Below are 26355 nucleotides of genomic sequence, written 5' to 3'. Positions count from 1 at the left end.
CAAAGCGTGCCTGGAGAAATAAAGGCCTTCCACAATTCACACAAACCTAAAAGGCACCGGAGCATCAGTAAAGGATCTCTGAAGTCTAACTCATCATCTTCTCATTACAGAGAATGAAATGAAATGAAATCCTTCCAGAAATAAGCTATCGTTCTTCCCACCCCCTAATTCCAATATGCGCTTGTAAGCACATTCTAAGTACAGAAAAGACATGGCTATCTAGACTCACCTAAATCCAATATTATGAATTATGTTCAGTGTACCTTCAAGCTAATTTTCAATAAACACAAATCACTTAATAAGAAATTAAGAGCGTTACACATTTCTCATGCTCCCATGAATTCAGCATTAATGAGATTTTGTTTGTTAAGCTCACAGAACGACAAAGTGTCTAAAAGACAGACACGGCCTCTTCCAATTTCCATTCATTCGAGAAATAGTTATTGAACATTTTTTGTAATATGACATTCCCAAGACACACACCTGTTCACATGCCGATTTCACTGGCCTGCCTCTCAAATAATGCTTTAGTGCAGTGTAATTGAAAAAAAATAAACAAGATACTTGGAATTTTACAAGACTTGCTTTTAATTTATTCTATTACTAACTGCCAGGTAACTCTGTGCGTTTATTTATACACACAAGCTTTACTACCTGCCAGACACTGTAAATTCAGCCCTTAAAGCTGAATTCTCTTGCCCACAATGGTCAGAACTGGGTAAGCAATACCCCTGGGAACCTCTGTATCTTCGTACCCACTGGAATTGTACATTGATTGTAATTTAGTGTAACAAGAGTTACAGCAAAGGTGTTTACAAATAATTCAATTTTTAAATATAAATTTAAAAGGCTTCAAATTTTCTTATAATAACAACATTCTTACATATGCATTCTATGCTTTCCTGAGAAGAAAAGACTCAGTACTGAGAAGTGCTCCTCACTCCCAGTAAATCTGACCTTTGACTGTGAACATCCATCCAACGTGCATGTTTTTGTACCCTTAGGTTAATAATTCCTCTATCAGAACCTCCCGGAAAACAAAGTGATGCTACTAAAAGGTAACAAATACTTGGATGTACCCAACATGCCTTCTTGGTGTCTTCACCACACAGGCTGAGAACTTATTGGAAAGATCCACAGCTTTGACAGACCAGCCAATCAAGAACCTGGGTGTACATGCCTGGAGGGTCTTTTGTTCAACTAGAAAATGAGGACCTCGAATATACTACAGTCGTCCTTCAGTATCCATGGAGGATTGGCTCCAGGGTCCCCCTTGGGAACCAAAATCCACGGATGCTAAAATCCCTTATATAAAATAGCATAGTATTTGCATATAACCTACACACCATCCTCCCAAATACTTTAAATCATCTCTAGATTACTTATAATACCTAATACAATGTAAATGCTATGTAAATAATTATAAATTCAATGTAAATGCCACATAAATAGTTACTAGCGTGGCAAAATCAAATTTTGCTTTTTGAAACCACTTGGAAAATTTTTTTTAATATTTTCGATCTGTGGTTGGTTGAATCCACAGACACAAAACCCGTGGATATAGAGGGCCAATTGTATATCCCACCAGTACCAGTATCATAATAAGTCCTAATATCTCAGGGATATTTTTCAATGTTTGGTCTTAGATGTTCCATTGTGAAAGTCAATAATATACTATTCAAGTTAAACATCAACAAATATGGTCATTCAGTTTTAAATATTAAACACTGGTAAGATCCAGCAGTAATAAGAATGGGGGATCAAAGATTTATGTTATTTCACTGAGCCCAGGGAATGATGGTCTATAGGAAGGAAGAGACACCAACAAAGGTAAGTTCATTACAAGATGGAATTAGGTTTCAATGATAGTAACACAAACTGTAGTGGGCAACCGCGTGTAGAAATATCAGCAAAGGATGTTGCAGCTATCAGCCACTACAGCTGCCCCCAAAGGTGAGCCTTGAGGGAACTCAGGATGGAAAGAGAATGCCTGCCATCAGGCCATCAGACACTGCAGCCACGTCCCATGGTGCACCCTGAGAAAACTCAGGATGAGAAGCACAGGACACTGGCCCCAGATAGCTGAGGTGCATATCAAAGGAATGATTTCAGTGAGCCCAGACTCTTGCATCTTCACCTTCGTAGAAAAGCATTAATTTCCTTCACTTGAGATGTCTGGTTTTCTTTTATTAACAGTAATCTTGTGACGTTCCTACTACCTGGTCTTTGTTGCAAAAACTCCTATATATCCTGGTACTTCCTTTGCCTCTTCAGAGCAGTCCCTCAGAACTATCTAAGATGCTGTGTCCTGGGCTTAAGTCCTCACTTTTGTCCACCAAATAAAACGACTCTCAACTTTTAGGTTGTGCACTTCTTTCAGTCGACATCACAAAGGAGCGGATATCATCAGAGGTGTACTTCTGGGTTGCACTGGGCTGGCCCTACTGCCCAGAAATACTCAAGCTTTATAACATTTCCTCAGTCTCCACAAATGACACGGACATTCCCATCCTCTCTAACTCCAGGCGTGTCTTCTCCATTTAGCTTCCCCTCTGATGCTTCTCTTGAAAGCAGTGCAGAGGGAGAAGGACAAACTAACTTTCAGTTCATCACATATTTAAAAGAAAATATATTTTCCATAGGTATACACTCTTGCTTCTTTTTAAGAAAGCTGATATACAAACATTGAAAGTTGAAAAACAGGTAAATTAAGGAGAAACAAAATATTCTTTACTTTATAAAAGAATGTGCCAAGGATCTGCTTAAATAGTGAGTTTTCCCTAATTGAATGCAGTTAAAATGTGATTTGCTTGGAAAAGTGGAACTTACACTCACATTTAAAAACATATCTATTGTATAAGAGCAATCTAGGCTTATTCACTTTGATTATTATAATAACCACTGATGAGCTGTATTGTATGAAAGTGGCAAATGCTATAAAAATACCTGTACTTCCCTCTCTCTCTTTGGAGAGGAAGTATAATATGTTATTAATCCTACCTACTTAACAGAAATAGAGAGAGTATAAATTGAACAGACTATATGTACTGCTGAATACAACTTGGGAATAAAGTCATTAACGCAAGTAATTACACATACAAAATCTGCACTTCCAAACTAAAAGAAGATTATCTAATGATTGGATAATTCAAGGAGATCTAGGAAATTGATTTGGCAAGGTAGTATGTTTTTGTCTTACATTTCCCAGTCAATTGCCTAGACTGCATAATTTCCGCACTGTAGTCACTGTCTTCTGAATGTAAATGGAAGGCATACTGTCCCCTTGCTAATGCAGGCATTTCCAAGGAGATGATGTCACTTCATCTCAATAAAAGCTGCTGGTGCCACCTTTCTGACTTTGGTCCCACAGGCATTTTGTCCTTTGCTGGGCCTATCTAGGTAAACAAGAGCCAATGGACAAAGCTAACTTTTGAAGGGTCAGGCACCACATTTGTTTAATATGCCGCGTGCAAAATCAGTACAAGGTAATAAGAGCACTCAATACATTTTTGCCAACAATGACACACAGGTTTGAAGAACCCAGCACAGGCCCTCAGAAAGGCTAACAATGTAATGTGTACTTAGTTCTCCCAGACTGTGAATGATCTGCTATGTCTACGGGAAAGATGAAATGCCAGATTACATTAAACTGCTGCTAGTTAGAGAACATACCTATGAAGACAAGGAATTAAGAGATCGTATAAAACTAGCTGTTCACATTAATACCAGTACAGGAGGCAGCTAAAAACTGTAATCAGGTAGTGGCAAATCCTCAAGGATTAGGTGAACTGTGTTTCTCCCTCTTCCTCACTTGTTGTCAACATTCCCAAGTTATTTCTTTATTAATTACAGTATTTTCAAGGCTTTATAACCATCAAATGCAGTTCAAAAAGAAATACATCCCACAACAAGGATATTTTAAAAAGAAAAGAATTTCCCAATCTCCTGTTTAACTGGGAACTTTTCCATAGCCACAATCTGGAGTAAAAAGGATTGATACCACTAACTGATCAACAATAAAACTGAAAAGGACGCAGAGAAGTGTGGATTTCAATATCAGATAAATACAATATAGAGGGTGAAACATGCCACGAGAAAGAGACCTTCTGTCAATAAATGCAAGTCCTGGTTCACTAATTAAACCATGGAATACAGCATCTGAATATGCAGACACCAGACTTCAGCATTTCTTAATTATATTCAATTCCAGGCATATTTTTCCATTTAATTGACATTCTGAAATGCCTTTACAGTCCTATCAGATAGGTACCAAATTCTCAAGGGAGATTACTACATACTTTTGAATTCTGGTTCATCTGACTGAAATGGTTATTATGAAACCTTTTTGGAAATGTGGGAAAGATGCACATTTTCTCCCTAAATCCAGCAATGCTAAAGTTGTCTGCATTTGGCCTACTTTCGTGTGTGTATTTCTTTACTGTGAGGCTCTCTACAGCCAGGCCAATCTGATGAAACCGTAGCTACACACTCCAGCCTGGCACAGGTCCACGCCACATGTATCACACAGTGCATTTCTCAACCTATCGCGGCACCAACAGCCATCATTTAGCCACCACTTAGAGCCAAACAGAATTTCAAACCAGTCTTAAAAACAGACTTCAGATGCCCAAAATATTAATCACATACTCAGATGTTTAAAAATCAGCAAAACGTCATTTGTAACAGATGCTCTAGGTTGCAAAAAAGACCAAGCTACCCCTTCTCCCAAGATATAGCCTCCTTCTGCTTTTGAAGAGAACACACACACTCACTGTTTATCTGTTAGAAAAAAACATGATATTTATACTGTCATTAAGCACATTTGTCACTAGATTTAATCTGTATTATCTGGCATGCTTTCAGATGTTTATGAGTGTTAAGTAATGTTCAATGATACGGATATTTAGTAGCACTAATAATTTGGAGTTTATTTCAAAATGTGAAATGTAATAGCCGCTCCAGTGTGCTCACTATTTAACCTTCTCTGGTACGGTAAAGGCTATAATTTTTATCAGATTGTTGGGAATTTCATTTACTTGAAGTCCTAAAGTTACAATTAAACTTCCGGTTAACCTTTCCTATCTGTGCGTCACTCAACAGCTAGGCTTGTCTCTGACATCTCAAAAAAGAAAAGACAAGAAATAAAGAATAACTGAAACCGTATTTGCAACTGCTTTGCAAAGTGCAAGTTTCAGCAACTCACGCTGAACATCCAAGGTAAAAGTTCCGGCCTTTTCACCCATACACTCATTCTGAAAGCTAGCATTACTAGGCTTACCATTTACTTGACATTTTTTTTGAATGTTAAAAAGCCAGCAAGAGACCTGAATGCTGAATTCCTAAGTGACAGAACACCTCAAAGTTCTCTGTGCTAAAGCTAATTCTGAGATTACTAACTAAGCGTCAGAGGAAAATGGAACTAAGAAGACGCCAATTACATCAGTATATGGGAATGAAGTTTCTTCCTAACATGTGCCAGAAGCATGCCTGCCAAACTTCATAGATCCCTTCACCTCCAACATTAAACAGTGCTGTGATTTTTTTCCTTAAGTGTACACATCTCGAGGCACAACTAGACTGTAAGCTTCTTGAAGACCTGATTCATTTTTTTGTGCAATGCATTTCTTGTAATCCCTACAAATAGAAAGAAAATGGAGCATATATTGATGGATTACATTGAATTCATTCCCCAAATTCAGAATTACATTAAAAAAAAAAAAAAAAGACTCCAGATAGAGCGAGAATCCAATGTAAAAAAAGGAAGGAATTTCTGTTCCTGAAGAGGTCTGAAACTTTCCAAATATCATTTACCAGCTCCTAGACAGCACCATGATTACCAGCTGGAGAAGGCACCATGGCGAACTAGAGTCAAACAGGCTAAATCCACATTAGGCCACAGGAAGAACGTTAAGCACCGGCAAAACTGAGAAACAAGAAAAACACAGGAGGATGGAAGCCGGGACCTTCCTAGTCACCTCGGTCAGGGCCAGTCCAGCTTAACTTCAACACAGTAAAGAGTCCCAGGGGTTACATTCACAGCAGGAGAATGCAGAGCACGCGTTTTTGATTTCCATTCAAATTCCCTGGGGTCTGGGAGTTTCGGACAGGAGTGAACTCTAACTCCCAGATGGAGGTACAGCCTTTGTAGTAGTGGTCCTTGGCCTTGGCTAACCAATGAAATCCCCTGGGAGGCTTTAAAAACTACTGATGCCTGGGTGCTACCTCCAGAGAGTCTGATTTCAACGGTCTGGATGCAACTTGTGAGTCAGCTGTTTTAAAAGCCTTTGGGTGATTCCAAAAGTGCAGTCAAGGTTGAGGACTCCTACTTTAGTTTCACTTTGGGGAGCTTTGGGTGGTGTGAGAAGCCTCCCAGAGTTCCCTGTTGAATGATAATAGGTAGTGCCATAAAGGGCCCATTAAATTTTATGCAAAACAGCAAAAATGAATGATTCTTTAAAGAATCAGTAGTTGCCTCCCTAAAAGGCAACTTATTTGCGCCCATACTTTCTTTCTTTTTTTTTTTTTTTGGCGGTACGCGGGCCTCTCACTGTTGTGGCCCCTCCCGTTGCGGAGCACAGGCTCTGGACGCGCAGGCTCAGCGGCCATGGCTCACGGGCCCAGCTGCTCTGCGGCATGCGGGATGCGGGATCCTCCCAGACCGGGGCACGAGCCTGCGTCCCCTACATCGGCAGGCGGACTCTCAACCACTGCGCCACCAGGGAAGCCCACGCGCCCATACTTTTTAAATACTACCAACAGGAAAAAAAACCCTTTAAAAACCCAGAATTAGTGATGGAACCACTAGGAAGCCAGAGTGTGTGAATACATAGTGGAGGAAACGGGGGCAGGCAGGTGCACCTGCATGCAGGCTCCCAGACACACTTAAAACGCCTAAAAGTTCCTCTTTGAAGCTGGGGGTGGGGAGATGGGGAACCACACAAGCATAATGGAGAAAAGGGCCTGAATAAATTCTGGTGTCTTACCAAAATACTGAATAACATTCCAACAGCCTATTTGGCCTGTTCCGTGAGTGTGTTCTTCCAAAAAGGAGCACTGTCCTAAAGAAATGAAAGAATTGATTAATTTTGTACTGTCTTGCTTACATTACAGTTTCACTAAGAATTATGAAATTGGATTATATTCACTTTTATACTCCCCCTAAAAGTTTGCTCAAGCTCATATTAATCTATCCCTCCAGGACCCTGCTCAGCGACACTCTTTTGTCGATTAACGCATATGTCATGTGTTGATTTCTAGTTTGCACACATGGGTATCCTCCCCTCTTCTCAACAACACAGTAAGCATACAGGAGCAAAGGATACATTTTACTTTGACAATGGGCATATCTGAATCCTGCGTAGGGTCGTAAATATTACTGAAAAGAAATTTAAGTGAAATAAATTTCTTCAAGAGATAAAAGAAACAAAAAAATAGGTTTAAAAAAGTAAAGCTTTTTTTTAAAAGGAAAAAAAATAACCAAAATGACTTTAAATTCAGTGTGACATAACAGAATAAAAATAAAAGGATAAATTTAAGACACACAAGGGCAAGAATTAATTAAGCAAATTTCCTTTATCAAATAGAGGTTGTAATCCACAATCCTGGAACCCTGGAAGATCGGAAAGGTGAAATACTAAAATCTGCTCAAGGATTCCTCTCAGGGTCCCATGTATAACCTTTCTCTCCAGGCCAGGCAATACTCTCATAAAGCATTTTCTAAAGAAGGACAATCTCACAACCCTCCCCCGACCTCCTCCCAGGCCTCCACATTCATACATATCTATCCAGCGAAGGAAGTAACACACTTTGATTACATAAAGAGTTTGCTCATTAAGTTTTGAAATCTGTTCTCTATTTTCTGCAACCACCATCATGCCAGGAAATCCATTCTCAAATTTTCAATCCTTCTACTTTAATACAAAAATATCTCAATCCTAGAACTGGCTAAAATTAAGACTAACCAGGGAGTGCCATTCCAATCCAGAACTACTAGAATGGTCATTTGTCACTGTTACATGTAACTGATAGCCTATTTTGGTAGACCAGAAACTGGCTCGAAGCCACCAGACAAGTGTCAAATACGTTCTCAATAAATTCAATCTGTGGCATTAAACTGAGGCTTTTTGTTTTTATTTCTTTAAGGAAAGGTAAGCTTTCCTAAAGTTATTCTTGGAAAGAAATTTGGGGAAAAGAAGCAGTGTAAACAAAGAAAGAAAAAAGCCAGTTAAAGAAGTAGATACTCTTCAATTGACAGAAAAATCAGTAAGTTTGAGAAGCCTGTAGAATAAAATGGAGCGAAACACAGAAAAGAAATGTACCATCAGGGTCTTCACAGAGGAAGTCACCTAAGCCACAAATATTTATTTAGCATCTATTAGGCAGTAGGCATGGTATCCTCAAAGGACAGACTATAAAAATAGAGCCAACCCTCACAATGGTGTAGAAAGAAGCTCATAAAGACCTATTCAACAATTAGAGATTGAAACATATTTCAGAAAATTGCATCAATAAGCAAAGCAATCTACACTGGGGTGTGTTTCTTCCTTTAATTTTTTAAGACTCTGCACATCTGTGGAAATCAGGGGCTCTCTTATCTTCAGGAAGGAATTTGGCAGCAGACATGTCCTCCCCACTAGGTCTGTCAGATCTCTTTTAGATTATCATTCCTTCCTGGTGTTTGTCACAATCAGCAAAGACAACAGCTCATCAATAGTCCTTCCCCAGCAATCAAAGGAAATCAATCCAAATGTTTGGTCCCACCTGATCCCATCAGACGATCCCCCCTCAGTGCTCTTGCAGAAGGAAAGAACCAAGGAATGACAATTCAAGTAACCAAACATCACCAATATCATCCTTTCCCTCTTGTTCAGCAGGAAAAAGCCAACCTACCGGTCAACCGGACAGAAGTGGGGTGTCAAGGAAAGCCACACCCAACTCCACAAACAGGAAAATAAAGCCACCATGGTCCTCTTTGCCTCATGAGCTATTAATAAAGCATAACAACACAGGAGCCACTCCTCACACCCGCTGCTAATGACTAAATATCCACTCCTCACCGGTAACTGCCTACTTCTATTTAACATCATTCATTAGCCAGATGACAGTGGCTCATTCTGCAGCATATGAAGAAAGCGAGGCTGATAACATAAACTGACACATCAAAAATGTGTCATCAAAGTTATGTCATCAAAAAATTCTTCTGTGAGCAGCGTGAAGAGCCGTTGATTTACAAAGAGCTGTGAGCTGGCAAACTAACCATACAGCATACAGGTCAGTGGGCAGCCACTCTGTTTATTGCTACTCATTTCATTTTTGAGTAGCTCAGCACAACTGTAATTGCTAGTTAACAGATAGACTGGGTCCTGACTATTTTTTTTTAAAAAAAATCCCCAGAATGACTCTGCCAGGAACCAGAACAAATAAATTTGAAAAGAAGGGGAGGGGGGCTTGATACTGGTCAACAAACACTGGCTGTGAAAATCCTACAGCTCCAAGACATGGAGCCAGCCCAGCAGCTGACCGATTTCTGATCTCTGAGCCAGCTGCGTTTCATGTGAAGGTCTCTGTGTGGCTCTGATATGAAGACATTATAACTGGACAGTTCTGAGAACTTTCTCATCCCAGCTCACTGTGCACAGTAACTGGCCCCACCACCATTCATTGTCAAAGTTCCAAAAAAGGCAACAACAAGGATTCACGATTAAATATCAGCATATCGCTTAATTCTAAGAGACAACTTTTCTCCTTGTAAAACGTTAAATACCCTTCCCCCCACTCCACCCTACGAGGACAAGAAGCACATCAAAGCGCTAAAGTTATGCATTTTTTTGTCTTTGTCTCTTGGCGCCCTGGTTTTCTTGTCTGCCCTTTATTCTCTCACGGCTCAACTGCTCCAATTTAGGAATACGAACTCAAAAAAAAAAAAAAAAGGAGCAGTTGGCTCGGTGCAGTTTCCAGGATTCTGCAGAATCTCAATCTCTCCATCTCTCTCCCTCCTTCTCTCTCTTCCATCCCCTCCCTTTCTTTCCTTCTCAGATTCAAATCTCCACGTCACAAACCAGAACATCATTCAGGCTTTCGATAAACGTTAGGAGAAGTTGCGTGCCTGCCGGTGGAAGCGAAATCCCGGCTCTCTTTGATTGATACTGAGAAGGGAGCACCTCAGTTCTCGATTCCTAGATGGCGGGCTTCCCCATTCTACCACCTGGACTTAACGCCTGGATGCAGGCAAAGTCGTCTACAGTCCTTCTGGTCGGTTCTCAGTCTTTCTGCATGTATTTTAATCTAGCCTGGGCGGAATCAGAGAATCTAATCCTAGCAACAAAGCCGGGAGCACAAATCCACCGTGATGAACTGGTCGGCCCGCTCCCCCGCCCCCGGCCTCCCACCGCCCCTGACTCGCCTTTAAAAAGACAGGCGTTGGGGCCAGAAAATTAAAACGTCCAAGGCGAGGAGGAGAAAAGCGGCGGAATACAAGTGGCCAGAGCGGTTTGGGTTTCGTGGTTTGTTTACGTGTCTCTTTTTTAAACATCAAGGACCTACAAATGTGAACCCAAGCTAGTCCAGCCCCCCCGTGGGAGCGTCGCACAGCCCTAGGCGCTGCCCAGACAGCTCGCCCCCGGCCCCTCCCGCGTCTGGCTGGGGCCAGGGTGAATGGGGGAGGTTCGCGCGGGTTTGTCTGACACTTGTAAATGGAAGTGGGATCCAACTTGAAAAACAAACGCGCCGGAGTCTGGGGGCGGGGAGGAGCGGGAGACTGGGGGGAGAGGAGGAGAAAAGACTCTTCAAGCAGCAGCGCGCTCCGCGCTTCCCTCCCAGCCTCCCACCGCGGCTGCTGCAGGTTCGCCCCAACCAGAAGCAAGAGTCCCGCTCGGCGCGCGGTAGCGATGAGACGGAGCCCGGGGCCGAGGAAGGTTGAACCGACCAGACGCCGCGAGCCCAAGACACCGAGCGGCCACGCTCCAGGCCGCAGGCGCCTCTCCCTCCCGGGGGCCTCTCCAACCCGCCCCGCCCCTCCACGGTGACCTCGCCAGGTCCCTGCAGGCTCCCTCCCTCTTCACATCCTTTCTGGGATCCCCTTCCACTGCCAGGTTTGCCCCCATTATCACGCGGAGCTGCAGCCGCTGGATGCCACCACCATCACCACACACATCCCAGGAGAGCCCTCCTCTCCTCTGGTCGCAGGCTACCCGAAAGGCTCCCTTACTTCACAGCCAACCTCCCGCCACCCCCGCATCCTTGCCCCCTGCTCGCCCCCGCCCACTAGAGCCGAGCAGGGAAAAGCGAACAATGAAAGCTGCTTTCCGCGAAGCCTAATCGCGGTCAATGTTTAACCGTCTCGGAAAGCACACGCGACAGAAGTCAGCGGGAGAGTGGAGGGAGGAGTACGGACCACAGGGCTGCTAAAAATTCCCCGGGCCCGCCACCTCGTGCAAGCCGGGGGGCCAGATGCACTTTAGCTCAGCGACCCCCACTGGCGGAATCCTGGTGCTCAGCGCGCCGCGAGAAGGCTGCCCCGGCCACCTCAGCTGCCTCCCCGCCCGCGCGCCTCAAACCCCCGCCCGAACCTCGCACCCACACTGGTCGCCACCGGGGAGTCTACCCGGCACCGTCCAGGAGGGGGCCCTGAGAGTGGAACTGGCGCGCCCTCGCGTTCGCCCCCACTCCCCAACCCAGGGAGGGCCGCAACGCACCCCCAGGACACTCAAACCCGCGCGGCTTTCTTTTCAAAGACAAGCAACCTTCACGCACGCCCGCCAAAATCCGTGCACTCCCAAGGCACTCCGTTCCCCTCTCCCTGTCAAGATAGCAGGGAAAGTCCCACCTCCCCTCCACTCCGTAAAAGACTGTCGCCCCAGTCTGAGAGCCGCTGCCATTCAGCACCTCTCACCCTGCCCATGACCCCCGCAAACCGGAGTCAAGCATGGAGTGGACCCGCAGAATGTCTAGTAACCCTTTCCCCTCCCTGGCCAAACTGGAGTGTGGGCTCCCTGCTCCACCCGGCGCCTCGCCAAGCGACGACCCAACTTGAGCCTCCGGGTCCCTCAAGTGCATCCATTGGCATCTGAACGTCCCCACAGCGCCCGTCAGGCAACGGCTACCAAGCAGGTTCGCCGCCTGGACCCTCTCATCCACCTGCAGCGGGCGGCCGGGGCTCGGGGGGTCGGGGGATGGGTGCACTGATCTGCAAGCCCCCTCGGGTCCCCTCTCCAAATCCTCAGCCCCAAACTTAACCAACTCTACATGCCAACCTCCCGGCTACCGCCACGAGACCTAGGCTCCTTCCCCTCTTTTTTGCAGCGGCAAAGACTGCTCGGAGCTGTGCTGAGGCAGGAACTTCACAAGGTGAAAAGTTTCCCCCACGCGCTCCGCCGGCTCTCGCCTACCCGAGCCCACCTCGCAGCCACTTTGCACCCGGCAGCTGGAGCTGTGCTCCGGAAGGCGCGCTCCAGCCGGTGCACCGGGCAGCCAAATAATCACGTTAAAAATGCCCACGCACCCTTGCCTCCGCCGGCGATCCTCCGCTACACCAGGCGCTTCCCCCGCTGTTCTTCCTCTCCCGGCGCTCGTGCCCGGGGAGAGCCGGCCACCCGGCCGCTGCCGCCGCAGTGCCTGTAGCGCGCTCGCGGGGACTGGAGCCACGAGCAGAGGCGCTCAGCGCTCGGGACGCCGCCGCCACTGCCGCCGCCGGGGCTCGCAGGCGGAGGAGCGGAGCTGGGACGAGGAGAACGGCAGCGGGAGGAGGGGGACGGTGGCTCGAGATCCCAATCCGCAGCCCAGATCACAGCGCAGCCTGCCGGGAGGAGCGCCGGCTCTCGTGTGTGCCCCGAGCTGCCGCCGCCGCCGCTACTGCTCGGCGCCTGGCTGCTCCCAGCTCCCCATCACAGCCGACGCCGACGCACGGCCAAGCCCCTCTCTCTCATCTCCCCCTCTCCCTTCTCTGTCGCTGTCTCCTCCTCCCAAACCGCGAGCGCAAAGGGCGAGGGGGAGAAAGCACCGGCGTCCGGGATGACTAGCGATCTCGGAGCGCCGCGCTGGGGAGAGGGGGCGGGTGGAAAGGGGGATGATGGGGGAGGCGCGGCGAGCTGGAGGGCGCTCCGGGCGCCGGGCCTGGAAGCTGGACTAATTTTAGAGCTCGAGTCTTCCCCCACCGGGTCCCTGGGGCTCCAGGATAACACCAACGTTCCTTGGTGGCGTGAGCGAGACGTGGTGCCGGCTTCAGAGAGCTCACCCACACCGCTCTCAGTCTCATCCCTACCACAGCCCCGCGCAGAGGTCCAGCACATGTTACTCTCGGAGGACAGATGAGGAAACTGAGGCACGTGGAGATTAAAATGGCTAATCTAAAATCCCGAGGTTACTTTGTAGCTTGAAGATGAAACCATCCAAAGTGACTTTTGATTTTATTACGTGCTTCCCAGAAAGGGTTCCTGCTGCTTTCCCATACATTTCTGGATCGTGGGGTCATCTAATTCCCCTGTGGAGGAGAGAGTATTAAACTAAAGGAGTAACCGTGGCGCGTTTTCTTCCCTCCTTCCCTGCCCCCAGATCGTTTTAAACATTTTTATGTCGAAATGGAGGAGAGGTACTTCTAAATGGAATGAGTGATTGATTTGGGGCTTGATGATTTGCAACTGCAACCTGTCTGTCCGCCTGTTCCAGTAACTTGTGCGCCCCCATCCCGCCTACGCTTCCCAGACCACACCCCGACTCCACCCCCAACGCACACTCTGCTGCCGCGGAGCCTACACTCGTCCTGCTCTCCGTGTATCCTCGCACTTCCGCCTTTCTTCCCCTCAGAACTGAGAAGCGTCTTAACAGCCCCCCACCTCCGTCCCCCATCCCCACTCTCCACACACAGCAACGCGCACCTGTCCTTTTAGCAGGCACACGAGCTGGCGCGTTGCCCCGATGCTCTCTCCCAGGCGGTTTGTCCCCAACTCTACTGTTGGCACCAGGGAAGAGGTGAGCTAGGCCTGAAGATCTCTTCTCCAAAAGAAATCCTTACTTTTTTTGAACCGTGAAATTCTCCTTGGGGCATGAGGTAGGGGTGGCTACCGGGGGCTTTGTGCTCAGTCACTAGAGCGAGTCCTTTGAAGAGCCAACTGAGTTTACCTTTCTGTCCTTCCAGTTCTCAGCCTGGGGCCGCTGCCCTGCCGCAGCTACACAATGGCCCCGCCGTTCCCCACAGGTGGAAGGTTCCCCTTGAAAGCCTCCAGCAGCCTGGCTGCCTTGACTGCCCCATAAAGCACAGGCATGCTCTGGTCACTCTGCCCTGAGAGTTTAATGTGAATACTAAACAACAGTGACAGCTCCCCATACATCAGCTAATTCGGAGGTCATCAGCATGATGTTACCTAGGGCTTCACTGTCACAGAAGGCCAGAAGATGGGTCTGGAGTGAGGGAAAGCACCACCAGGGCTAGGAAGACTTTCCTGTCCTCCAAAATATTATCATTTGAATAATTTAAATCTGATTTTATTTTTATTTCAGTAACTTTCTAAGGCAGTGGAGAGTTTATTATGGTGTGTGTGTGTGTGTGTGTGTGTGTGTGTGTATAACCCTGGCAGGGCATTTTGCTTGTGACCAACAGAATTCAGCCAACTGTGCATCAAAGGTTGTAAGGAATCGATATTTCCCACCCAGGGAAGTGCTGAAACGAGTTGGCTCCTGAAACCAGGCGCTTTGGGTAGAGTCAGCGAGTGGTTGTTTGGCCACTAGGATGCTCAAGGAAAGAGTGCTGGCAAGGAGACAGGACATCTTCCACCTTCCGCCTGGGAAGACTGCCAGGTGAGTGTAGGTGTGGTTGCTGCTACAGCTGCTACTGCTCCTGGATTTCAGCTCCCCCGAATGTTCTCTGATGCCTCGGAGGCACCTTACAGATAAGTACAGAAATCTGTCTAAATTTCAGCTTCCCCTATCCCTAGGCAGTACATAGATAATAAAGTAAACAGTCTTTACTCCCTTGGCAGACATAAGGCATTTACAGCAGGGGGTTAGAGACTTCCTACAAGAATGATTAGATGGTTTATCTAGTAGGACACCCCTCTGGTCATTTAAGATTTGCATAGTACTTAATACTCATTCTCAGAGGCCATTTTATTTCTTTAAAAAGTGCCTACTGTGTGCTAGTACTGTAGTAGGCTCGGTGTGGATAACATAGTAAGCTTTATGACAGCAGGGAGTCATGTGAGTTTATATTTCTATCCCCAGTTCCCTACACAGGTCTAATACAACTCAATGAATATCAGTAAATACCCAATAAATATTCAAAGAATGAACAGAAAATGAAAGCTTGAGAATCTTCCATTAAACCCAATGAATATGATACGTAGGACATTCCTCATAGGAAAGTAGGCCAAGAAATGAAAAACTGTGAATTGAATAATAAAATAATTTGATTAAAATAATAATAAAATAATGTTACTTGCTATATCACAGCTCCCATGTACCACCTCCTATCCTCTGGGCCTGTCTCTTTTAGCCACTGCAGGAGCCAAGTTCTAAACGGGCTTCAACTGGCTTCACACAGGTCCAATCTGACAGTGTCTCACCCGAGGCCTCTCTTACATCTCTTGTCCCACCCAGAGGCTTGTTGGTTGAAGTTTTGGTTTAGACGAAAGCCCAGAAAGAAGTGTGACAGCTTAAACACCCTGTGGTAAATCTTTGCCCAGTGGGAGTCCATGGGTATCTGTTCCCTTTTCCATCCTCCAACAAAGCGTCCTGGAATGTGTTCCATAGAGCTCCCCAGGTGGTCTTCCTGAGGAGCCAGTCAGCTGAAGCAGTGGCCAGCTTGATGACACATCCTCCTCCTGGCTCTCCATCTTTAGCTGGGGCCCCCAGGGTCACACTCCCCAGTAAGTATTTTCAGTAAGTCTTTGTTATCAGTCTCTACTTTCTGGCAAAATGCCAAGCAAACACCCACCATCAATTCTAAATATTTACATTAAGGAGCAAATTATTTTTCAAAATGTGCTATAGCATACACACACACACATGCACATACATGCACACACGCACACACACACACACTGGCTCCTCTGTGATCAATTATATCCCACCCAGATCTGTTCTTATTAATCCCATTCACTGTGTTTCTGTGCTCAGAAAAGCAATGATCAGAGAGGAACTTGTCTAGTATGACATTTGAGGCAGGGCCTACCTCAATGTTAGCCTTCCATAAACATTCCAGAACGGTTTCCTTTAAAGAAGAATTTGTTACCACAATGGACAATTGAGAAAAGTGCTGGAATTTCCTCCCTAGAAGTATTTAATCAAAGGATAGGTGTTTATCGACTTGGGATAGGAGTGGATCTGTCAAGAAACTGTGGTATTAGGATGTTTTGGAAACAGATAAAGTCAAGTTATATCATGGCAGGGAGTCAATTTAGGGTGGTGGTGAAGCGAGCAGGCCCTGGAGGGAGACAGAATGACAGAATTCTCACTTTCCACCTTCGAGTTGTATTATCCTGGATAAGTTACCTAGTTTCCCTAGATTTTAGTTCCTTCATATGTAATATAGGACCTGTACAATGATAAGTATATTGTAAGAACAAATGAGATAATTCATAAAGCATGTGCTCAACATATAATAAGCATCCAACAGAATTTAACTATTACTATTCTTTTAGATACAAATCTTTAGGCAACAATTTTGTATCATCTGATCTTAAAGTCAGTGCTAGCAACCGGAACGAAGTTCAGACTTACTACTATCCCTTCCATGCTAAAATTCTGTAATTCTCAGCAATTAAAGGCCAAACTTTTATTCAAGTACAGCAAAATGATATTCCAGATATTCAATATCATGCAATCCATAAAATGTATATATTCAATATACAAGGGGATCACTTGTGGATGGGAACATCTATTTATATCCTTTTTTGCTCTTCATTAATAAATAAACCTCCTTAGATTTCAAATTCACCTTTTGCAAGATTATTATATATAATATTAATATATATTATAATTAACAACATGTTGTCATATACTACATATATGACTATAATTATAATTCACGTATCTTCATAGAAAAATGTTTCCTCATTTGACTCTGTGTATTATAAAACATCAAAGAATATAGAAGAGGGACTTCCCTGGTGGCGCAGTGGTTAAGAATCCTCCTGCCAATGCAGGGGACACAGGTTCGAGCCCTGGTCCGGGAAGATCCCACATGCCTCAGAGCAATTGAGCTTGTGTGCCGCAACTACTGAGCCTGCACTCTAGAGTCCACGAGTCACAGCTACTGAGCCCATGTGCCACAACTACTGAAGCCTGAGCACCTAGAACCCATGCGCTGCAGCAAGAGATGCCACTGCAAGGAGAAGCCTGCGCACCGCAACAAAGAGTAGACCCCGTTCGCTGCAACTAAAGAAAGCCCGCACACAGCAACGAAGACCCAATGCAGCCAAAAATATTAAAAAATTAAAAATTTGTTTTTAAAAAGGATATTATAATAGGGACATCCCTGGCAGTCCAGTGGTTAGGACTCCACTTCCTCACTGTGGAGGGCCCAAGTTCAATCCCTGGTCGGGGAAATAAGATCCCACAAGCTGCACAGCACAACCAAAAAAAAAAAAAAGAATATACAAGAGACTTTGGATACACTTTATGTTTTTTGGGTCACAGACCTCTTTGGTTAAACTTACAGAACATCTTCTTAAAAATACACATATACATACATACACATTCTGCATTCTATTTCAGTAGTTTCTGAGTCCCTCTAAACTCCCTCCACAGAACCCAGATTAAGGGAAGTGTTGCACATGAAAAAATTTAGTCCAAAACTCACGTTCTGTCTCTTCAAGTTTTTAGTTACTTTGGTTGCTTTTTCAAACCTCCTGTAAGGAATACGTAGTATCTCAGGAGTTGTAGGCACAAACTGTACCTGAAATGAACTTGGATTATTCCAAACTCTTAAGCACTTCCTCTTAAGATAAACATGTATAGCCAAGGCCTCCTGTGTTGGGGGACCTACTATGCAACTAGAAGTTCTCTGAATGAACTTCCACTTAGACTACAAAGCTTAGTAAAAAAAATAAGGAATTAAAATATGCTAATTTGGAATTTACAAACTCCAGATGAAAACTCAACAGTAACTAAATTAAAACAAGAGTAACTGCAGGATTTGTTTAGAATTTAGACCAAAAGAGACCTTGTTACAGAGGAATATTTTATCACTGACGTTTTTAGAGTTGCAGGTGTATAGTAATACTAAAGAGCAGACTGACTTCTCTTTTTAAATTTTCTTTTAAAATTTCTACATACGGAGAGCGCTCCTATCCAACCAATGCCTGCACACTGGGCAGAACTCTCCTACTGCCCCACCTTTTGTACACAAGCCTCTGATGCTTCTTGCAGGGGTCCTTCTTTGCCACTGAACTATCCTAAAGCTGATCAATCCCAATCTCCCTTATTTTGAAACAATAACCAAAGAAAACTTGGACAGACCTAACCGCTTGGCTTTCACCAAGCAAATTATATTACCAACTGTCCTTATCCTTGGGGAAATTTCTCTTTATACATCTGTCTCTGGCTACAACTCTCCCCTCTTTGGCTACACAGAGACTAATAATAAATGTAATATCAGACACTCATTTTTAAGGCATCTGCAATTCTATATTCTTTAGACCATTCCTCTTTTTCTTTTTTAGTCATTCAAGCAATACTTCCAAGCAGCTACATACTTGGCTCTCTGCTAAGTGCTGAGGATATAATCGTTAGCAAAAACTGATATCTGCCCCCTTGGATCTTTGGGCCAGTGGAGAAATCACTATTTATCAAGTGATTATATAAAGAAATGTAACAGGGCTTCCCTGGTGGCGCAGTGATTGAGAGTCCGCCTGCCGATGCGGGGGACACGGGTTCGTGCCCCGGTCCGCGAAGATCCCATATGCCGCGGAGCGGCTGGGCCCGTGAGCCATGGCAGCTGAGCCTGCGCATCCGGAGCCTGTGCTCCGCAACGGGAGAGGCCACAACAGTGAGAGGCCCGCGTTCCGCAAAAAAAAAAAAAAAAAAAAAAAAAAAAAGTAACAGTAAGAAGGACTACAAATGAATGCTTCAAGTTGTTTGTTTAAAGATCACTACCACCCCATCCTTCATTTTTTATAAACTAAAGTTAGTTTATAAACTAAAGTTCATGGTATTAAGCAAACAGGATATTTAGGGTTACACCTGATATGTGTTTTGACATAATACTATAAGTGATAAATGTCATCAAATACTAAGGTATTAAGAGTTTCAGGATCCCACTTCATCATCTTCACCAAAAGTTTTCATCTACCCTATTGACCTTTACCTAAACCTTCTTTTCTTCGAGTATCTTGAGGTGAAACTTTAGTTTTTTATTCAAAATCACTGCTTTTAAAATTATTCATAAAGTATTGATATTGTCTGCCCCTATATTTCAATACAATAAATAAGTTGTATTATAAATAAAACATGCTTATGTGGGCTAATCTAGTCAGACCACAATTTATAACATATTTCTGTGGGAAAAACATTCCAAGTTTAAAACAACTGGCTTACAAACTTTGGGAACACGGCTTATTTGTAAATTAAGATGTTCCTTTACCAATCAAAGGGAAAGTTGCTATGTAACATAAAAGTGAGGTCACCATTTATTATAAGTTCCATAAAATCTTAGACTGGAAAAGAGTTGGAAAAGTAGTTAGAATTTATCTCCTGTCTTTTAATTTGCCTAAGTGTCTTAGCTACTTATTGCTTCAGGCTTTAGTGCATCTCCTAAAAAATAGTCCAGGCACAGAACAAAGACTTTTGTCTACTTGCTAAAAGGAAGAAGTATGTGATCTTCTACCTTATTCATTGACTAATCCAAAAAAAGAATGTTAAAAAAAATCCATCTAAACTCAGGAGCCCCCAAACCAAAGAAAAGGAAAAAGCCTTTCCAAGAGGTTGGTGAACAAATTATAGCAATTGATTTTATTACATGGTTTTAATTGAATCAGCAAAGTATTATTAAAAATAAATGTTGGCATATTGCCTTAAATTAAGGAACATAAACCCCCTTTTCATTTTGAATTCATGAAAGGTCTACTTACCCTTATTTTTGGAATACTTTAGCTCAAACATTAATACCTATTTCATTTCACCGGGCCAAATGTTAGCCATGAATGTCAGCATAATTTTTCAAAAGTGAACTGCATCAAACTATTTGCATAACAAAAACGTCACTGTGAACCAGCACCTTGCTGCCTGTGGCTGTTGTCAAAGAATGCTGGCAGAACATCATCTATTTTTGTACCTGATAACTTCGTTCATCCAGAAATAACTACTTGCCAAATACAGTTGATTTTCAGTAAAGTGAAAAAAAAAACAAAAAACAAAACCCTACTGATTATGAGGAAGTAGCAGCTTCAAGGAGTTGATCATAGGATTCAGGTATTTTTGTGTTTTCATTTCAAAATCTGCCAGTCCAAATTCAAACCAGATTTGTGGTGATTAAATGTTCTTTTCCTCTGACTCTGATTCAGGAGTCAATTTGAAAAAAGCTACTTCTCTCCATACATTTTCCATTGGGCAGATTGTGTCACCAGACAGCATTTATGAAGCATTGACAGCAACTCATTCATACACTAAAAACCTACTGTGTGCAGAGGGGCAGATGGAGATCTTTGTGGCATAAATGGTCCCTGAAATCAGGAAGCTTGCCCATGACAGCCCTTGGATTCATAAGACTGACTTTTATGGGTGCAGCCCTTGGATTCAGAAAGGCTGACTTTTATGGATGTTAACAGACCTCTCAACCTTAACACCTTTATTCTCAATTCTTTGCTACCCCACCAAGCCCAGAACTGATAAACCTCCAGTCCCAGTGGAGTGTCTGTGTTCCCAGTGGCATCCAGTCTTTACCTCTGTGATATCACTTCTTACACTGCCTCATCCTTATCTTCATCTGGTTTTGTGTCCGTCTTTCCACCAGAATAGGAGCCTCTTGAGGATAAAGGCTGGTGTTTATCTCTGTATCACCAAGGTGAGCATCACATGGTGGGTGCTCAACAAACTCTTTGCAGGTTGAATGAATAAATACAGCTCAGCCTCATTTGAGTTTCCAAGAGGTGGCAGAGCATGGAGTTGCCATAGGAAACCTTGTACTGTTTTCATTTTCTCGAGAGAGAGAGCCCTAGATCAGTAGATCTCAAAATGTGGTCCCTGGACCAGCGGCACTCATGTCAATTCGGACTTGTTAGAAATGCACTTTCCCAGGCCTCACGCCAGACTTAGGGAACCAGAAATTCTAGAGGTGGAGCCCACAGATTTGAGTTTTAACAAACTCTCCTGGTGATTCTCTCCTCTGATGCTTGTTAAAACTTGAAAACCACTACTCTTCACAACACACATGTGTTCAGAGTAAGCCCATGTGAAGCCTGATCTGTGTCCTCAAGGATGGAAGTACCACACCCCTTTAACTCAACCTGTAAATCTATGCACAGGCTGCAGTCAGGTAGTCTAATTTGTCAAAAACTACACATTATTCTCTTTCCTCCTGATGACGGGGTGGTGTTTGGGCTTGAATTGCCAGGTAATTGCTTCAATTAACCAATTCATTTAGCTTAGGCAGGCACAGCTGGTGGGAAAACCACCTACAGTATCCAAAAGGTGTTCTAACCTACACCCCGCAGGTTGGAAGCAACTACAGACCTGCTGGGGAGGGGAAATGAACCATCTGGGGAGAGAACAGAGGCTATGTCTGCATTTATTTGGCCCTGTTTACAACTTTCTTTCCTTTACACCCTGGTTCGTATGATTTTATGCTACCAGGGTCTGGCATGTGAGTGATAGAAGGAAGTGCTTCTCTGTATCAAGTACACTTTGGATGCATCTCCCCCATCATTAGAATCAAAATAGGGGAAGTGGAGGAGACCGGGGAAATTCCTGCTACCTCAGCAGCTTTGATCTCCTGACAATGTTAAGTGCTGTTTTGCATGGGTGTGAACCTGAACTTGTCTGTGCACCTTATGAATGCTGTTGCCATCATAGTCACAGGGGCACACAATTTCTGAAACCTTGAGATGGGAATTTTGAGGCAGGTAATTACAAGCAATCCTGGTTGGTTGTAAGAAGCAATCGGAAAGATGGCGGAGGAGTTAAGACGTGGAGATCACCTTCCTCTCCACAAATACATCAGAAATACATCTACACGTGGAACAACTCCTACAGAACACCTACTGAACGCTGGCAGAAGACCTCAGACCTCCCAAAAGGCAAGAAACTCCCCATGTACCTGGGTAGGGCAAAAGAAAAAACAGAGACAAAAGAAGAGGGACGGGACCTGCACCAGTGGGAGGGAGCTGCGAAGGAGGAAAGGTTTCCGCACACTAGGAAGGCCCTTCACTGGTGTAGATGGGGGGGGGGGGAAGCTTTGGAGCCACGGAGGAGAACACAGCAACAGGGATGCAGAGGGCAAAGTGGAGAGATTCCCGCAAAGAGGATTGGTGCCGACCAGCACTCACCAGCCCGAGAGGCTCGTCTGGTCACCTGCCAGTGCAGGCAGGGGCTGGGAGCTGAGGCTCTGGCTTCGGAGGTCGAATCCCAGGGAGAGTACTGGGGTTGGCTGCGTGAACACAGCCTGAAGGGGGCTAGTGCACCACAGCTAGCTGGGAGGGACTCCGGGCAAGAGTCTGGAACTGCCTAAGAGGCAAGAGACCATTGTTTCAGCGTGCATGAGGACAGATGATTCAGAGCACCGCCTAAACGAGCTCTAGAGACAGGCGTGAGCAGCAGCAATCAGGATGGACCCCAGAGACGGGCATGAAACGCGAAGGCTGCTGCTGCAGCCACCAAGAAGCCTGTGTGCAAGCACAGGTCACTCTACACACCTCCCCTCCGGGGAGCCTGTGCAGCCCACACTGTCAGGGTCCCGTGATCCAGGGACAACTTCCCCGGGAGAACGCATGGCGTGCCTCAGGCTGGTGCAAAGTCACACTGGCCTCTGCCGCTGCAGGCTCGCCCCACATCCGAACCCCTCCCTCCCCCTGGTCTGAGTGAGCCAGAGCCCCCTCATCAGCTGCTCCTTTAACCCCGTCCTGTCTGGGCAAAGAACAGACGCCAGAGGGCGACCTACATGCAGAAGCGGGGCCAAATCCAAAGCTGAACCCCAGGAGCTGTGCGAACAAAGAAGAGAAAGGGAAATCTCTCCTAGCAGCCTCAGGAGCAGCGGAATAAATCTCCATAATCAACTTGATGTACCCTGCATCTGTGGAATACCTGAATAGACAACGAATCATCCCAAAATTGAGGCGGTGGACTTTGGGAGCAACTGTAGACTTGGGGTTTGCTTTCTGCATCTAATTTGTTTCTAGTTTTATGTTTATTTTAATTTATTATTTAGACCTTATTATCATTGGTAGATTGGTATATTGATTTCCTTGCTCTCTTCCTTATATATATATATATATTTTTTCCTTTTTCGCTTTTTGTGAATGTGTATGTGAGTGCTTCTTTGTGTGATTTTGTCTGTATAGGTTTGCTTTTACCACTTGTCCTAGGGTTCTTTCTGTCCATTTTTTTTAGTATAGTTTTTAGTGCTTGTTATACTTGGTGCATTTGTTTGGTTGCTTGCTTCTCTTATTTTTTTAAATTACCTTTTTATTTTAATAACATGTTTTTAATTTTTTATTTTAATAACTATTTTTTTCTTTCTTTTATTTTTTCTTTTCTCCCTTTTCTTCTGAGCTGTGTAGATAACAGAGTCTTGGTGCTCTGGCCAGGTGTCAGGACTGAGCCTCTGAGGTGGGAGAGCCGAGTGCAGGACATCAGTCCACCAGAGACCTCCCGGCCCCTCATAATATCAATCAGTGAGAGCTCTCCCAGAGATCTCTGTCTCAACGCTAAGACCCAGTTCCACTCAACGACGAGAAGGCTCCAGTGCTGGACACCCCATGCCAAACAAATAGCAAGACAAGAACACAACCCCACCCACTGGCAGAGAGGATGCCTAAAATCATAATAAGGTCACAGAAACCCCAAAACACTCCACCAGATGCAGTCCTGCCCACCAGAAAGACAAGATCCAGCATCATCCATCAGAACACAGGCACTGGTTGCCTCCACCAGGAAGCCTATACAACCCACTGAATGAAACTTACCCACTGGTGGCAGACACCAAAAACGATTGGAACTACAAACCTGCAGCCTGTGAAAAGGAGACCCCAAACACAGTAAGTTAAGCAAAATGAGAAGATAGAGAAATACACAGCAGATGAAGGAGCAAGGTAAAAACTCAACAGATCAAACAAATGAAGAGGAAATAGGCAGTCTACATGAAAAAGAGTTCAGAGAACCAATAGTAAAGATGATCCAACATTTTGGAAATAGAATGGAGAAGATACAACAAACGTTTATCAAGGACCTAGAAGAAATAAAGAGCAAAGAAAAATGATGAGCAACACAAGAAATGAAATTTAAAATTCTCCAGAAGAAACAAATAGCAGAATAACTGAGGCAGAAGAATGGAAAAGTGACCTGGAAGGTAAAATAGTGGAAATAACTACTGCAGACCAGAATAAAGGAAAAAGAATGAAAAGAATTGAGGACAGTCTCAGAGACTTCTGGGACAACATTAAACACAGCAACATTCAAATTATAGGGATCCCAGAAGAAGAAGAGAGAAAGAAAGGGACTGAGAAAATATTTGAAGAGATTATAGTTGAAAACTCCCCTAATATGGGAAAGCAAATAGTCAATCAAGTCCAAGAAGTGCAGAGAGTCCCATACAGGATAAATCCAAGAAGAAACACCAAGACACAAAGTAATCAAACTATCAAAAATTAAATACAAAGAAAAAATATTAAAAGCAGCAAGGGAAAAACAACAAATAACATACAAGGTAATCCCCATAAGGTTAACAGCTGATCTATCAGCAGAAACTCTGCAAGCCAGAAGGGAGTGGCAGGACATATTTAAAGTGATGAAAGGGAAAAACCTGCAACCAAGATTGGCTGAATGGATACAAAAGCAAGACCCATATATATGCTATCTACAGGAGACCCACTTCAGACCTAGGGACACATACAGACTGAAAGTGAGGGAATGGAAAAAGATATTCCATGCAAATGGAAACCAAAAGAAAGCTGGAGTGGCAATTCTCATATCAGACAAAATAGACTTTAAAATAAAGACTATTACAAGAGACAAAGAAGGACACTACATATTGATCAAGGGATCAATCCAAGATGAAGCTATAACAATTATAAATATTTATGCACCCAACATAGGAGCACCACAATACCTAAGGCAAATGCTAACATCCATAAAAGGGGAAATCGACAGTAACACAATCATAGTAGGGGACTTTAGCACCCCACATTCACCAATGGACACATCCAAAATGAAAATAAAAAAGGAAACACAAGCTTTAAATGATACATTAAACAAGATGGACTTAGTTGATATTTATAGGACATTCCATCCAAAAACAACAGAATACATTTTCTTCTCAAGTGCACATGGAACATTCTCCAGAATACATCACATCTTAGGTCACAAATGAAGCCTCAGTAAATTTAAGAAAATTGAAATCATATCAAGTATCTTTTCCGACAACAGTCCTATGAAATTAGAAATCAATTATAGAGAAAAAAACATAAAAAGCACAGACAATGGAGGTTAAACAATACACTACTAAATAACCAAGATATCATTGAAGAAATGAAAGAGAAAATAAAAAAATTCCTAGAAACAAATGACAATGAAAATATGACGACCCATTATCTATGGGATGCAGCAAAAGCAGTTCTAAGTGGGAAGTTTATAGCAATACAATCCTACCTCAAGAAACAAGAAACATCTCAAACAACCTAACCTTACACCTAAAGCAATTAGAGAAAGAAGAGCAAAAAGATGCCAAAGTTAGCAGAAGGAGAGAAATCATAAAGATCAGATCAGAAATAAATGAAAAAGAAATGAAGGAAATGATAGTAAAGATCAATAAAAATAAAAACTGGTTCTTTGTGAAGATAAACAAAAGTGATAAACCATTAGCCAGACTCATCAAGTAAAAAAGGGAAAAGACTCAAATCAATAGAATTAGAAATGAAAAAGGTGAAGTTACAACGGATACTGCAGAAATACAAAGGATCATGAAAGTTTACTACAAGCAACTATATGCCAATAAAATGGGCAACCTGGAAGAAATGGACAAATTCTTAGAAAAGCACAACCTTCCAAGACTGAACCAGGAAGAAATAGAAAATATAAACAGACAAATCACAAGCACTGAAATTGAGACTGTGATTTAAAATCTTCCAACAAACAAAAGCCCGGGACCAGATGGCTTCACAGCCAAATTCTATCAAACGTTTAGAGAAGAGCTAGCACCTATCCTTCTCAAACTCT

The 26355-nt window shown here is 43.9% G+C and overlaps 1 protein-coding gene across 1 annotated transcript in view; it reads right to left on the bottom strand.

Moving 5' to 3' along the window:
- FAT3 (FAT atypical cadherin 3) overlaps window positions 1-12557 on the bottom strand; it is a 707842-nt gene extending 695285 nt beyond the window's left edge. The window contains exon 1 of the mRNA XM_030883783.2: window positions 12500-12557. The gene's annotated coding sequence lies outside the window, so the exon portion shown is untranslated. The remainder of the gene's footprint in view (window positions 1-12499) is intronic.
- Window positions 12558-26355: the final 13798 nt, after the last annotated feature.

Source organism: Globicephala melas, chromosome 8 (assembly GCF_963455315.2).
Source record: "Globicephala melas chromosome 8, mGloMel1.2, whole genome shotgun sequence".
In the NCBI taxonomy this organism is placed as follows: domain Eukaryota; kingdom Metazoa; phylum Chordata; class Mammalia; order Artiodactyla; family Delphinidae; genus Globicephala; species Globicephala melas.
Note: the sequence above shows the minus strand (reverse complement) of the source record. Positions and strands in the feature narration are given on the sequence as shown.